This window comes from Canis lupus, chromosome 4 (genome assembly GCF_048164855.1).
Source record: "Canis lupus baileyi chromosome 4, mCanLup2.hap1, whole genome shotgun sequence".
Taxonomy (NCBI): domain Eukaryota; kingdom Metazoa; phylum Chordata; class Mammalia; order Carnivora; family Canidae; genus Canis; species Canis lupus.
Window position 1 is genome coordinate 15965566 of NC_132841.1, and position 17099 is coordinate 15982664.

The 17099-nt window shown below is 34.7% G+C and overlaps 1 protein-coding gene and 1 long non-coding RNA gene across 6 annotated transcripts in view; one reads left to right on the forward strand and one right to left on the reverse strand.

The window, feature by feature from the left end:
* Window positions 1-16840, forward strand: part of LOC140631909 (uncharacterized) — a 50791-nt gene extending 33951 nt beyond the window's left edge. Inside the window, exon 3 of one of the 2 annotated variants that reach the window (XR_012029455.1) lies at window positions 16656-16840. This is a non-coding gene — a long non-coding RNA (uncharacterized lncRNA). Of the gene's footprint in view, window positions 1-8057; window positions 10824-16655 lie in introns of those variants that run through there. The other variant, XR_012029456.1, reaches the window with a different exon arrangement.
* JMJD1C (jumonji domain containing 1C) overlaps window positions 1-17099 on the reverse strand; it is a 330739-nt gene that overhangs the window by 242406 nt on the left and 71234 nt on the right. The gene's annotated exons all lie outside the window — the stretch shown is intronic.

Sequence of the window (17099 nt, forward strand, 5' to 3'; positions counted from 1 at the left end):
TGACTGGAAAAGAACACATAAATCAGAGAGTAATGAAAGAGGAGGTGAAAGTGGGCTGATGGGACAGAATATACTGTAGAGCCTCTCAAGCCATTATAAGGCCTTTAGCTTTTACTCTGAATCAATTTAAATGTCTTTGAAAGTATATGATTTCTGGAGTGACATAATCTGACTACTTGCTACAGGCACTTTTATGGGTAAGGAGAACTAATTAGGAGACTAGTTAGGTACCTAGATTTTACTAGTAACTAGTTAGCAGGGTACCAGAACTAGTTAAAAGCTACTGGAAAATCTAGGCAAAAGATGATGATGCCTTGGAGTACAGGGGTAGTAATGAAAGAGGTGAAATGTGTTGTTGATTCTGAATGCACTGAGAAGACTTTGCTAACAATTTAGATATGGGATGTAAGAGGAGGCAGTCAAGAAGGACTTCAAAGGACCAGAAATAGAAAGATGGAGCTGCCACTTACTCCATGTTGAAAATCGGAACAGTGCATGTTTAGGGGGCTAGTATCTGAATGCCAGTTGTGGACATGCTGAGTTTAAGATGCTCATTAGACATCCAAATGGAGAAAATCAATGAACTGTTCCAAAATGAGTCTGAGGTTCAAGGGAAAGGTCCAAATTATGGTACTAATGTGGGAGTCACCAAGGGACAGATGGCGTTTAAGGTACTGAGAACAACAGATGTGATAAACAAGGACAAGAGTGTAGATATAAAAGAAAAAAGGTCCAAGAACTGAGCCCTTAAATAGGCTGCAGAAATGAGGAAATAAGCAAAGAAGATTTGTAAAAAGATGTAAGATAGGTAGAAGAAAAATCACTTGAGCATAATGTCCTAGAAGCAAAATAAGCAAAGTATTTGAAGTATGAGAGGGTGATTAACCGTATTATATGGTCCAGTAAGAAGAGGTCTGAGAAATGACATTTGATTTAGAAAGTAGCAGGTCATTGGTGACCTTGATCACAGCAGTTCCCCTGGAGTAAAGGAGGGGCCAAAAGCTTACTAGAATATGTTCAAGGGAAAACAGGAGCCAGAAACTGGGAATAGCTTGGATAACATTACATACCTTATATGGTCAAAGGGCCAAGGATACAGTACAGATCACTTTCTTTACAAAGCAGGGATTCCAACTTCCTTCCAAACATCAGGAAATTCTTTTCTTTGCAACACTGTTTTTCTGTTACTATTATATTAATGTTCCAAGTTATTTGCAAGGAATTGGTAGAACCCGAGGGACAAAATATTTTAAGTATTTTACAAACAGAAATAAGATTTAATCAACTTTTAAATAAAAATCAGAATTCCCAAAAACTCCACAGAAATAGGGTACTTAAAGTGTTAATGGTCACATTCTTAACAAGAAAGTTTCTCAAGCTTGACCTTACACAGAGCCTCCCATAGAGCACAGCACACCACAAAAGCACTCAAAGGTTTACAGCTTTCCTGACCTCAACTTAGTTCTTCCCCGCGTTCCCACATTATTTCCACAAAGCTTCTCAGAAACCTCCTCTTCTTCACCAGAGTGAAAAGGAGACTATAGCAAGATATCTGGAAGACTTCAAAACAGAGGAAGAAAAAACCCATATTTTAAAGGGTACAGGATAGATTTCAATACCCTCCCCCACGGTTCTCCTATAATCAAAGTCAATATATTCCCAACCTCTTTCATTTCCTTTTGCAGCACTAAGTAAGCAAATTTCACCCAGCCTGTACATTTTTCTTCTAACTTTCAGGGCCCTCTAAACTTTGACCTGAATCATAATATCTCACATTATTTTAAAGGACAGAAATGATAAAAGTAAAAGATTACAATCTGAAAAGATTAAATAAATCTAACTTTCTATGCCTCTGAGGCATTAAAAGTCCAACTAAAAGGAGTCAGCAGTATAAGTGCACTGTCCATCTAATTCTGATGTCAAGTATGGGATAAGGCAAGATAACGTTTAAGATACTAGTAACATTATCATTTTACTTCTTCTTTACAACATTTTCTTACATATAACCTCCACATAAGCTAAAAATATGCACTGGGGAAAAGAGAGGAGACAGTAGTCCAAAAATTGTGCTTGTCATTAGATACAGGTCATTAAAATGTGTCCAAGCCCATTTGACATGTATTGTCACTGAAAGAAATCAGTGACTTATAAAGTTATGTATAAATGATTCAGGATATGTCCACATACATTTAAAAATCAAAATATATAGTGTCGAAAAATTAAGCCCACAAAAACACAAGACCTATGTGAAGGAAATCACTGCAGAACTTAAAAAAAAAACTGGGCAGCCCGGGTGGCTCAGTGGTTTAGCGCCACCTTCAGCCCAGGTGTGGTCCTGGAGTCCCAGGATCTAGTCCCACATCCGGCTCCCTGCTAGGAGCCTGCTTCTCCCTCTGCCTGTGCCCCCTCCCTCTTCTCCCTCTGCCTGTGCCCCCTCCCTCTTTCTCTCTCTCTGTCTCTCATGAATAAATAAAATCTTAAAAAAAAAAAGAACTTAAAAAAATTGATTATTCCATTTCATTTGTACTACAGACTCAAAAATGGAAAGGTGTTCATTCTTATCAAATGTGTCTATGATGAAATGGTATACAGTTCTAAGCAAAATTACACCAGGATATTTATAGAGAAGAGAGGAGAATGACAATTACAAAATTATTTTTAAATTAAATACAATAAAAACTATCATATATAGAACCAAGTAGGATTTACTCCTGGAATGCAAAGATGATCTGACACACAGAAATCAATCAATGTAATATACACTACAGTAACATAATGAAAGAAAAAAACACATAACAGGGTTATCTCAATTGATGCAGAAAAAGCATTTGACAAGGTAAAACAATCTTTCATGATAAAAATACACAACAAACTAGGAATGGAAGAAAACTACCTCAATACAATAAAAGTTAATACATGAACTTTCCACAACTAACATCATACTCAATGGTAGTAAGTCTGCAAGCTTGTTCTCTAAGATAAAAAAGAAGATGAGGATGCTCACTTTTGTCACTTCTACTGAATGCTAGTGAAGTCCCAGAAAATGAGACACGAAAAAAAGACAAAATTAGAAAGAAAAATTATCTATTTGCAGATGACAAGATCACATATGTAGAACACTATAAAAATATCACATAAAGAGAAAAAAAAACTGTTAGAATAAATGAATTTAGCAAAGTTGCAGGATACAAAATCAACACATAAAAATCAGTTACATTTTGGGACACCTGGGTGACTCAGTCAGTTAAGCACCTGACTCTTGATTTTGGGGCCAGGTCATGATCTCACGGTTGTCAAATCCACCCCCATATTGGATTCTATGCTGGGCATAGAGACTGCTTAAGATTCTTTCTCTCCCTTCTCCCCATTCCCTATCTAAAAAACAAAAACAAAAAACAAATAGCAGCTGTATTTCTACACAGTAACAATGAGGAATATGAAAAGAAAATTAAGAAAATAATTCCATTTACAAAAGAATCAAAAGGAATAAAATACTTAATAATTAACTAAAGAGGCAAAAGACTTGTAGACTGAAAACTACAAGATGCTGCTGAAAAAAATTAAAGACATAATGGAAAGACATCCTGTGTTCACAGATTTTTAAAATTTAATATTGTTAAGATATTGATACTACCAAGAGCCTGGGTGGCTCAGTGGATGAGCGTCTGCCTTTGGCTCAGGTAAAGATCCTGGGTCCCAAGACTGAGTCCCACATCAGGCTCCCCGCCCACAGGAAGCCTGCCTTTCCCTCTACCTTTTGTCTCTGCCTCTCTCTCTGTGACTGTCATGAATAAATAAATCTTAAAAATATATATATATATTGATACTACCCAAAAGGATCTATGATTTGATACAATATCAAAATTCCAATGTCATTTTTTTCAGAAAAAGAAAAATCAATCCTAAAATTCATGTGAAATCTCAAGGGATCCAAAGAGACAAAACAATCTTGTAAATGAAGAACAAAGTTGGAGGATTGACACCTCCTGATTTTAAACTTAATACAAATCTGCAGCAATCAAAACAGTGTGGTAATGGAATATAGATACAAAGACCAATGAAAAAGAATAGAGAACCTGGAAATAAACTGTCACATCTACTGTCAAATGATTTTTTTGCCAAGGGTACCAAGATCATTCAATGAAAAAAGAACAGTCTTTTTTAATAAATGGTACTGAGAAAACTATACTATGTGCAAAAGAATGAAATTGGATCCTTGTCTTAAAGTATACAAAAAAAAAAAAAACTCAAAATAGATCAAAGAACAAAATATACGAGCTAAGACTAAAAGAAACATAGCACACACAAGTTTCACAGCACAGGATTTAGCAAGGACCTCTCAGATATGAAACCAAAATTACAGGCAACAAAAGAAAAAAGATAAATTGACTACATCAAAATTCAAAACTTTTGTGTGCTAAAAGACACTATTAAGAAAAAGATAAAAAAAAAAAGAAACCTACTAAACAAGAGAAAATAATTGCAAATCACCGTTCTGATAACGTATTAATATCCAGAATATACAAAGAATTCCACAACAAAGAAAAACAATCAACCTATTTTTTAAAACGAGCAAAAAAAACTACAATAAACATTTCTCCAAAGATATACAAATGGCCAATAGGTACCTGAAAAGATGTTCAACATCACTAATCATTAGGGAAATGCCAATCAAAACCGTAATAAAATACCACTTTCACTCATTAGGATAGCTATTTAATAACACACACAACAACTCAGAAAAGAGCTAGTGTTGGCTAGGATGTTGAGATATTGGAACCCACATGCATTGCTGGTGGTAACGCAAAATAGTGCTGCTGCTGAAGAAAACAGTATGGTAGTTCCTCACAACACTAAACACAGAATTACCATATGATCCAACAACTCTTCTGAAGTGAATGGAGTATGGATTTGAACAGAGATTTGTAACACCAATATTCAGAGTGGCATTTTTCACAATAGCCAAACGGTGTAACTGGAGTTGTCAAGTGTCCATCAAAAGATGAATGGATAAAGAAAAAAGTATGTACATGCAACAAAGTATTATTCAGTCATAAAAATGAATGGCATTATGCTAAAACTTGCTAAAACAGGATAAGCCTTAAAAACGTTATACAAAATTAAATATCAGGTTCTCCAGATTCCATTAATCAAAATATTACAACAGAGACCACATTAATCTCCTGCAGAAGTATCTTCATCAAGTGTCATTTTATAATTATGCCTTTGATCCTTAGTTACTAAAAAAGAGTTCTTAACTTGCTGGTAAAATTCACTGTCTTTAACAAAAGTTGAAGGGGCTCCTTTTCAAAATCACTTTTGAAAACCAATGATATTTGTTTGAATCATCACAATTCTTTTTGGCTATAAAAGCTAGGAAATTCAGAAGCAAATTTAATACAATATTATGTAGCTCTAATCTTTATAAGGAAATTTACCTTTTACTTTGTTTACAGCTTTAACTTTGTATTTCAAGGGAAATTAATAATTATTCCTATAAATACTTGTGTTTATAGATTTCAAAACCATTATGGAAAGATGGGACACATATACTATACATTCATGTTCATTATTTATTCCCTTAATTCAGATGAACAATGTAAAATAAAATGGTTTCCCTTAGAGGTGCCTCAGTGGCTCAGTCCATTAAATGTCTGCCTTCAGCTCAGGGCATAATCCCAGGGTCCTGGAAGGCTCTCTGCTCAGCGGGGAAGTGTGCTTCTCCCTCTCCCTCTGCTTGTGTTCTTTCTCTCTGTGTATCAAATAAATAATATCTTAAAAAAAAAAAAAAAAGGTTCCCCTTAAACTTCAAAGATTCACTTTTGTGTTAATATATAAGAGATTTTGAATGTTAAGGCCATTACACATTCTAGGGAATAAGGGAAACACCATAAATATAATAAGTTAAATATCTTAACTAGTACTTGTATTACCTAGTATTTATATTGACGACAAGATTCAATCTTAATGACAATTTGGAGAGGAAATAAATCCTATATTCAATATATATAAAGCTATTTTACATTAAATGGGAATGTATAACTTTATCCACACATTGCCATACTACTTCCTTCTGTGACATTCCTTTGAGCCTAAAGATGTTTTCTGAATCATACTTAAACTCATAATTTGACAGATGGATCAGATGTTTCAGCTTCTAAATGACAGTCTTTCACAACACATGAATTAGTCATACAGACCAATCCTAGCTTTGAAAAATTCTATAATCTATTCTAGGAATAGTGAGTTAATTTCTACTGCATGTTCTACTGTTTCTACATTCTATGGCATGTGACAGGAAATCTATGTTTAAAATACATAATGTTCAGAGCAATGCAGCAACATAGCAAATACTAGAAAATATGTCAAATGATGAAAAAGCCAAATTTATTTAAAACCTCAAGCACCTGCCATTATACCAGTTTACATAATTCTAACTAAGGAAATAATTAGATTAACAGGTATCTTCACTACAAGCTTTCATGGCTAACTGAACCTATTCAAAGGTTTAATAAGGTAAAATTTTCCATAATATTTAGATGTTATTTGTCTTTTCCACCCTTACTCTCTCATCAGTGTATAAGCAGTTTTCTACAAATTACATGCATTGTGATAGCACTGTTCTGACAAGTAATGGCATATCTAGTTGTATGTCCTAACTTGTGAGTTTTAATTTTTAATGCAGTAAATGTCAATAGATATAACCCACAAAAACAAAGCTCTACAGGACCCTCAATAATTTTTAAGACTTTAAAGGAATACCAAGACTGAAAAGTTTTCACAAGTAATGTAACACATCCTGTAGGCAGACTACCACCAGTATATTGTCTATTCTGAATAGTGATAAATAAGTCACTTTCGATGTGAACTACTTATAAAATGTGCCTTAATTTCAAAAACAATAAAATTATGGAATATGTCTATTTTAAAATCAAAATGGTACCTGCAAATTCATGAATATTGTGTAAAATGCTATTAAATTAGATTTTGTCTTTCAAAAACAAAAAATAATTATATATGATTAGTAGGAGTCTGTTTTCTCATTTGACTCAGTTCATGCAACACAAAGTAATATGGTATTTTTAATTTCAAGTTTTTATTTAAATTCAAATTAGCTTATAGTAAAATTGGTTTCAGGTGTAGAATTTTGTGATTCATCACTTACATATACACTCAATGCTCATCACCACAAATGCCCTCCTTAACAATTATCATCCATTTAGTTCACCCCAGCCTACCTCCTCTCAACCTTCAGTTTGTTCTCTATAGTTAAAAAAAGTCTCTTATGTTTTGTCTCCCTCTCTTTTTTCCCCCTTCCCCTATGTTTATCTGTTTTGCTTCTTAAATTCCACATATGAGTGAAATCATATGGTATTTGTCTTTCTCTAACTTATTTCATCCAGCTCCAACCACGTTTTTGCAAATGCTAAGAGTTCATTCTTTTTGATGGTTGAGTAACACTTCATTATATATTATGCACCACCTCTTCTTTATCCATTCATCAATCAGTGGACATTTGGGCTCTCTCCATAGTTTAGTTACCAATGATAATGCTGCTCTAAACGTTGGAATGCATGTGCCCCTTTTGTATCTATATTTTTGTATCCTTTGAGTAAATACCTAGTAGAGCAATTACTGGGTAGAAAGGTAATTCTATATTTAACTTTTTGAGGAACCTCCATACTGTTTTCCAGGGTGGCTGCACCAGTTTGCATTCCCACCAACAGTGTAAGAGGGTTCCCCTTTCTCTGCATCCTTGCCAACATCTGTTGTTTCCTGTGTTGCTAATTTTAGCCATTCTGACAGGTGTGACGTGGTATCTCATCGTGGTTTTGATTTATACTTCCCTGATGATGAGTGATGTTGAGTATCTTTTCACCTGTCTGTTGGCCATTTATATGCCTTCTTTGGAAAAATGTCTGTTCATGTCTTCTGCCCATTTCTTAACTGGATTATTTATTTTGAGGGCGTTGAGTTTGATAAGCTCTTTATAGATTTTGGATACTAACCCTTTATATCAGGTATGTCATTTGCAAATATTTTCTCCCATTCTGTAGGTTGCCTTTTAAGTTTTGCTGATTGTTTCCTTCACTGTACAGAAGCTTTTGTCAATTACAAAGCTGGAAGCATCACAATTCCAGACCTCAAGGTATATTACAAAGCTGTAGGGGCAGCCCGGGTGGCTCAGTGGTTTAGCGCCACCTTCAGCCCAGGGTGTGGTCCTGGGGACCCAGAATTGAGTCCCGCGTCGGGTTCCCTGCATGGCGCCTGCTTCTCCCTCTGCCTGTGTCTCTGCCCACGCCCCACACCCCGTCTCTCATTAATAAATAAATAAAATGTTTAAAAACAAAAAAACAAAGCTGTAATCATTAAGAAAGTAGGGTACTGGCACAAAAACAAACACAGATCAATGGAACAGAATAGAAAACCCAGAAACGGACCCATAACCATATGGCCATCTAATCTTCCACAAAACAGGAAAGAATATCTAATGAAAAAAAGTCTCTTCAATAAATGGTGTTGGGAAAACTGGGCAGCAGCATGCAAAAGAATGAAACTGGACCACTTTCTTAAACCATATACAAAAATGAATTCAAAATGGATAAAAGACCAAAATGTGAGACAAAAAAAAACACCAAATCCTAGAGGAAAAGACAGGCAGCAACCTCTCTGACCTTGGCTGTTTTAACTACTTACTAGATACGTCCCTGGAGGCAAGGGAAACAAAACCAAAAATCAACTACTTGCACTCCTCAAGATAAAAAGTAATAATACCATTCTCAACAAAAGAGAATATGCCTATCAGTTTGATATCAGAAATTTCTTAAGCAAATGAAATTTGAAAGTAAACATGAAATGCATTTTATGATTTCATAAAGAGTTTTTAAATTCCAACAAAAGAGTATCACTAAACACAACGGTTTGCATAGATTAGTGAATTTTAAATTTCAAAGGATGGGGGATGACTGAGGAGGTCTAAACAGTAAGGTAGGGCAGCCCTGGTGGCTCAGCGGTTTAGCGCCGCCTACAGCCCAGGGCCTGATCCTGGAGACCCTGCGTGGAGCCTGCTTCTCCCTCTGCCTGTGTCTCTGCCTCTCTCTCTCCTCTCTGTATTCTCATGAATAAATAAATAAAATCTTTAAAAAAAAAAAAAAAAAAAAAAGTAGGGTAATGGAGTTTGGACTTTATTGGAAAAGCAAAAGAAAAACTACTATAGTGAGCTGATGGGAAACTCAGTATGAGTAATCTGTTCACATTGCATAGAACAGATTGGAAAAGAAATAAAATAGAAAGATCACTTAATGTATGTGCTGGACAATAAAATTTGTAGCCAGTGGCAATACAAATTGAAAAAAAACCACAGAAGTAGTGCTGTGGGGAGAGCAGATTGTAATCTGAAGGAAGAAATTTGCAGGACTCAGTAAATACCTACATTCTAGGTGGTAGAAAGGTGAAAATGAATGAAAGTTTTAAAACCAGTATGAGATGACTTCAAGTCTCAAAAGGGTCACTAATTTCACATGAAGATAATAAATGAACACTTCAGACAAATTTTATCATACTCAAAGGTAGGATATTCGTGTAAAGTCATCAAAAAGAAAGTAGGAGCATTTGGGTGGCTCAGTCTTAAGCATCTGTCTTCAGCTCAGGTCATGATCCTGCGGTCCTGGGATCAAGCCCCTTGTCCAGCTCCCTGCTCAGTGGGGAGGAGCCTGCTTCTCCCTCTCCCTCTCTGCTGCTCCCTATACTTGTGCCTCTCTCTTAAAAAAAAGAAAAGATAGTGATGGTGGATTCAAACTGAAGGCCAATGCTTAAGCTGCAGACTTGTGACTAATGATGCAAGAACTATCAGTAAATTTTCTAGAGAATAACAAGAATTAAAAAACAAAACTAGACAAAATAAAACATTAAGCAAAGGACTGAGTCTCTAAGAATAAATTAAGATGGTAGAAACTAATCAGGAAGGGAAGAAGTCCCCAAAGGACTTGAATCATGAGGCTAACAAAAATCAAAAAAGAGCAAAGGTTCAGGGAGAATTTTTTTTTTTTTTAAGATTTTATTTTTAAGTAATCTCTACACCCAGTATGGGGCTCGAACCCACAACCTCAAGATCAAGAGTCACATGCTCTATGGACAGAGCCAGCCAGGCACCTTAGGGAGAATATTTATTCTAGCAAAAAAAGAGGCTTGTTTTTGTTTCATTGTTTTTTTTATTTTGAAAGTCTGTGAATTACTAATCATTTAAGGAAGTAAAATTTCACTCCTTTTAGTCAATTAGAACTAGGGAGTATTTTCATCAAAAAATCAAATACAGGGCAGCCCTGGTGGCACAGCAGTTTGGTGCCACCTGCAGCCTGGGGTGTGATCCTGGAGACCTGGGATCGAGTCCCACATCCGACTCCCTGCATGGAGCCTGCTTCTCCCTCTCCCTCTGCCTGTGTCTCAGCCTCTCTCTGTCTATGAATAAATAAATAAAATCTTAAAAAAAAAAAAATCGGGGCAGCCCAGTGGCCCAGCGGTTTAACGTCACCTTCAGCCCAGGGCGTGATCCTGGAGATCCAGGATCGAGTCCCACGTCAGGCTCCCTGCATGGAGCCTACTTCTCCCTCTGCCTGTGTCTCTGCCTCTCTCTCTCTCTCTCTCTCTGTCTCTCATGAATAAATAAATAAAATCTTTAAAAAAAAATCAAATACAGGGATGCCTGGGTGGCTCAGCGGTTGAGCATCTGCCTTAGGCTCAGGGTGTGATCCCTGGTGGGGGATTGAGTCCCAAATCGGACTCTCTGCAGGGAGCCTGCTTCTCCCTCTGTCTATGCCTCTGCCTCTCCTTCTGTGTCTCTCATGAATGAATGAATGAATGAATGAATGAATGAATGAATGAATGAATAAAATCTTTTAAAAAATCAAATATAGCTAAACACTTCCAAGTGTATAAGAAAATACATACTGAATTATTTCAAGGCCTAATATTGCAGCCTTGGGATACTTATTCTACCTCAGTTTCTACTGTCATAAAAATTCAGATCTTAAGAATTCATCCTGATCATCCAAAAAAACACTATTAAATAGAAATCACAATGTTTTAGCCAGAATTGTGATCCATGTACTATGATTCAGAAGGTGTGTCATAATGAAAAATTTCATTAATTCAGAATGAAGAGCTTTTGGGAGGGAATCTGAAATTTATTTCTGCTTAATAAACACTTTATTCCAGGACATTCCAGAGAGAAACTTTTAATATCACAGTTTCAGAATTAGAGAAGAGAAAAAACTTTGAATCTAGACTAATTCCATTCACTGATTGTATAAATGAGAAAACTGAGACCCAAACTATAAATCAAGTGAAATGTTAAAAAGTACTTTTGAGAAATATTTCAGTAAGAGATATTTAAGGTCTTTAATAGTAATTAGTTACATGTATTTATACATACTTATACACAACTCCTATTTCTTCAAACTAATTTAAAAAGACATTCTATTAACACCTATTTTGTTGGGCTGATTTGAACGAATATAGGTAAAAAACTGCACCTCATATTTGTAATGTATTAAGAAATATGTAATCCAAAACTTTTATTAATTCTAAAGGGAGCTACTACCCAATAACCCCCAAAACTCAGATTTCACTGTATCCATACTTTTTAATAAGAGGTTTAAGCATTTATCTACCCTGCTCAAATTCAATAAACAAATTCTTACGTGACTCCCAGTTCCGACTGGTTAAGAAATGTGGGCTAGATGGTGTTATATCTCAAAAATTTATGCCCTACATCCAAACAGTAAAAGGATAATAGCTGTTTTCTACTAATTAACCACTTGTTCATAATTAAATCAATAGGTTCTATATTATAAAATAAACATAAGATTTTCATCAGTGGATTTACTAGGATAATTTTATAAAACAGCTAGAATATAAAAAATTCTACCTGGAAAGACTCCATCCAATTAGATCATTTCAGAAAATGTTTCAACATTTTGAAACATTTTAATATTTTAGTGAATAATCTTTTTTTTTTTTTTTTGTGAATAATCTTAAAGGACAAATTGCATAATCCTTAAAAATTTATCACATTAAGAACTTTTTATCAAATAAAACAGAAGTCTGTTAAAATTTTCTTTTTCTTTTTTTTTTTTTCTTTAAGATTTTATTGATTTATTCATTCATGAAAGACACAGAGAGAGAGAGACAGAGACACAGGCAGAGGGAGAAGCAGGCTCCACACAGGGAGCCTGATGTGGGACTCGATCCCGGGATTCGATCCCGGGACTCCAGGATCACGTCCTGGGCCAAAGACAGGCGCCAAACCGCTGAGCCACCCAGGGATCCCTAAAATTTTCTAAATTGAAAACAACTGTTTATCCCAACATCAAACCAAAATATAATCACTGTCAAATCTTGAAACAAATGAAATTAGTAATATCTATTACCATAATAGCTACCATTAAAAAAAATCAGTATAGGGGTGTCTGGATGGCTCCATCAGTTAAGTATCCAATTCTTGATTTCCACTCCAGTTATGATCTCAGGATCATGAAATTGAGCCCCATGTCACGCTCCTTCTGAATGTGAAACCTGCTTAAGATTCTCTCTCTTTTAAAAGTTAAAAAAAAAATAATTCTCTCTTCCTCTCTCTTTGTCCCTCCCTTCCTGCGTATGCACTCTCTTTAAAATAAATAAATGAGATCAGTATTAATTTTTATATAACCATCCCTCATCCCAAATCCTTCTAACTAGATGGGTTTGGGAGTTCAAAATTTGTTGGATTTTAAAAAGTTACATAGGGTATAGATATAGTGACAGTGAATATGGTGACACAGTACATGTATCACATGTATTATTACATGTAAAAGTACCTATGTTGTATGTAAACCTGTGGAGTTTAGAGCAGCACCCTAAAATTAAGCACATTAATATTTCTCTTACAAGACAAGAAATTCAGTTCATATTAGGTTTTACTTTTTAAAAAGTTCATTTATTTCAGGTTTTCCTAGTGAATCCTTAAAAATATTCTGTTATACAATACTATCTGAATTTCAGCGCTGCAGATAAAGAATAGTATACTGATAGGTATTCATTTACTGGCCAACAATAACTGAGTGGAAACAGACATTTACGGTATACGACCTAAAAACTAAAGATTAATTTCTTGTTAATTTCTGAAATGATACTTTTCCTAAAATTTCTTTTTAACTATTAAGGGGTTTATAGATTCTTCCTGACATAAAAATTCAAATGTTATTTATTTGTCATTATTTATAAGGTTAGGTATTTGTACATCTTATATATATTAAAAGAATTTTACAAAGTTTTGGGATACATCAAGACACAAAGCAGAGTATATCACCCTTTCTGAAAATTACCAATGAAGTTAATAAGCATGACAAAACTCTAAATGTCTTAACATAAAGTAACAAAGAAAACAAGAATGTTATGAAAATGCTTCTTACATGTGTTTTCCAAAATATGGAATGGAATATTACCCTGTGTATCAGTTAAAATGCTTTTAGTTCCAAAGAAAAAATAAAGGAAAAACACACTAGGTTAAATTTACTCTTCCAAAATGAAAAATCCTGTAAGTGAAAAATCCAACAGTTTATTTGGGCTTCAGAAAACAATTTGACCTGTTGTCAATCTTGTCCTTAAATTGGCTGACCTTAAAACAGGGAAATGGCTGTGGCAATTTAGGCATAACACCCACACAATACTGTACTTGACTTCATTCTGATTGAACCTAATTAGTTAGGGCCTACACTCATCAGTGTAGCCAGAAGAGTTCAATTACCTGATTATTTTAGGAATACCATGGCCCACCATTTAGTCAAACCACACAACACATAATGGATACTGGGGAAATAACCACTAAGATACACAATGCCACAAAACAAAACAAAACAAAACAAAACAAAAACCTGTTACTCAGAATTTATACTAAATAGTAATGTAATTGAGATGGTTGGTATAGATTAAATTACAAAATTTATGACATTTGTCAGTTAAACATTTATTAAACATCTAAGTAAATACTAGATACTATACTAAATACATAAGGGGAAAATGAGTATGAGTTTGAGTTGAAGACCTTCTTTGTACATAACTTGAAATTGTCAAAAGTAATAATACTATAAACATAGGAAAACAGCTTCTTATGCTTTCAACTACGTTGGAGTCTCTGGACATTTTTATTTTCAAATGCAATGAAGGTAAGAATACAGTTCTCACGGTAAAATCTTTAGTCCAAATAAATTTTTAAAATTCAATAAAATTTCAAATAAATTTTAAAATTCTATATTTTAAGTTAATGGAACCAAATTATGTGCCAGAATATATGTATGATAGGTCAAAAGAGAAAAAAAAATACCTCCTTTATTTAATTAATTTTACACAGAAACATACAAATCACACCATTAAATTACTGGGTGATTACCTTCTTTTAAAACAAGCTAGGCTAGTGGTTAAAACTGAAATGCACAATTTACAAGGTACTACCATAGCCACCATAGATAGCTACAATTTACATACTCCTCTTAGTGTATTTAAGTCTTCTGGGACCAATAACAACAACTCCAGAGAAGAGAAAAAACGTCTACTCAAATCAGACATAAAAAAGTCTACCTATCAGCTAACCAATTTTCCTTATGGTTAACTCATCCAAGTCATACTGAGCAATGAAGGAAAAAAACCACTCACTCACTCATTGTGAACAGACCAAAAATTAGCATTATCAATACTGCAAGGCCATTATAAATTTCAGATTTACCTAAAGACTTATCCTAACAAAATGTATAAGGGAATCAAATGTTACCAACTCAACATGAAACTTAAATGAAAAGACAGCTGAACAAAAACATAATAGTACTAAAAATGGAAAAGGCTTCCTTACAACAAATAAAATCACAGGTCTCTTTAAACTCCTTAAATATGAAAATTTTCTTTATATTTAATATCTGCAAAGTAACTTATCTGTAGGTACTCATTTAGAACAGTTTAAAATCTTGTCACTAAGTGACCTTCAGAAAATTCCCCAACAAACAAGCAAATTTATGTGTTTGGTATATTAAGCAAAATATAATTTTTGTTCCTTTTGGGTACTAAAAAATCTGACACATTTTTTAAGAAATACACTTTAAACAGAGTTTTAGCTTGAAACAAGGATGCAATCACCGTAAGCATCAAAAGACGGTGAATGGGTAGATAACTAGACGGCTGGATAAAAAAATAAGTAAAGGGCTGATAGGTTATGGACAGTAAGTTAAAACAAGTAAAAAGTAAATCAAGTTTTGCTTTTTTTTTTTTTATGATAGTCACAGAGAGAGAGAGAGAGAGAGAGAAGCACAGAGACACAGGCAGAGGGAGAAGCAGGCTCCATGCACCGGGAGCCCGATGTGGGACTCGATCCCGGGTCTCCAGGATCGCGCCCTGGGCCAAAAGCAGGCGCCAAACCGCTGCGCCACCCAGGGATCCCAAGTTTTGCTCTTTAATCAGCCTGACGATATTATTCAAGGATGAGTATTATGCAACTTCTCAACGGGCAGCTTCCCTTCTATAATACTACTGGTCTTCTAGAAAAGTTCCTTAAAAAGTAAGGCAGTAATAACAATCAACATGTATACCAAAGCAAGAAAAACTTTTTAAATAATGAGGCTAAAAAAAAACCTCCACATGCTGAGGACTCACAATATACTTTATTAGGTATTTCAACTTCAACAAATTGGTCCTACTGAATAAAAAATATTCAGATAAAATCTTTTGTTGATTAATGTAATTCCAAAACAGATAACCCAAAAGGTTTTCAAGTCATTTTTTAAAAACCATAAAAAATACATAAAATTATTCAAGCGTAGTCTAGTAAAAATTCTAACAATTAAACTCATCTACTTAAGAGATCAGATAATGATATTATTACTAAAACTCCTGGCATGAAAAAATACAATTAATTTTAGCCTTAATTTACTTATATGAAATCATATAGATTCATAGTTTAAAAGAATATTTTTGCTACCTTGGTGTGGTAGGCAGAATAATGCCACCCCAAAGATGCTCATGCCCAAAAACCATGAAACCCTGTATCAAAGTTACATTATATGGCAAAGGAGAAGTAAGGTTCAGATGGAATCAAGGTTGTTAATTCGCAGGTAAGATTATTATTTATTACTGGGGTGAACCCAATATTATCACGAGGGCACTTAAAAGTGGATGGGAGAGACAATAGAATCAGAGGGAAAGGTGCCTCAACCAAGGAATGTGGGATACTTCTAAAAGCCAGAAAGGGGAAAAATATTGATCTCATCTAGCACCTTCAGAAAAGAACACAGTTCTACCAGACCTTGACTTTAGACCACTGTTAGCCATGTTAGACTTGTCATCTCCAGAACTATAAATAACCAATTTGTATTGTTTAAAACACATAACAACTCTTCATACGTAAAATTAATAAGAATTGATGAACTTTTGAGATAAGTATACCTTAAACTATTTTCAAGTTGCTAGTTATCCTTTCAATCATGTGCCATAAATACATATAACTGAGATTTCTAATAAATTTGTACATTCTAAGTTACATATATATTTAACTTAAAAAAACCCAAACACAAAAAGAGCCTAATTACTAGCATTTTTCATATAATCCATGAAACTCTTTAAAATTTATTCTGCAGGGATGCCTGGGTGGCTCAGCAGTTGAGCATCTGCCTTTGGCTCAGGGTGTGATCCCAGAGTCCCAGGATGGAGTCCCACAACGGGCTTCCTGCATGGAGCCTGCTTCTCCCTCTGCCGATGTTTCTGCCTTTCTGCCTCTATCTCTCTCTCTTTCATGAATAAATAAAATCTTAAAAAAAAAAAATCTCATTGCTTGTCTACTTGCTCTACCCTCAAAACAAGGTAGGCTTAGTTCACTGTGCTCATGCCTTGAGTGCCTCCTGAAATCTTCTCTAAAGTCTACATTGGCCTAACTATAAAATTTTTCCCTACCTACTCCCTCTAAACTTCTATATAATTCCAGGGGGCACCTGGCTGGCTCAGTTGGTAGACCATGCGACTCTTTTTTTTTTTTTTTTTTTTTTTTTTCCATGCGACTCTTGATCTCAGGGTTGTGAGTAAAA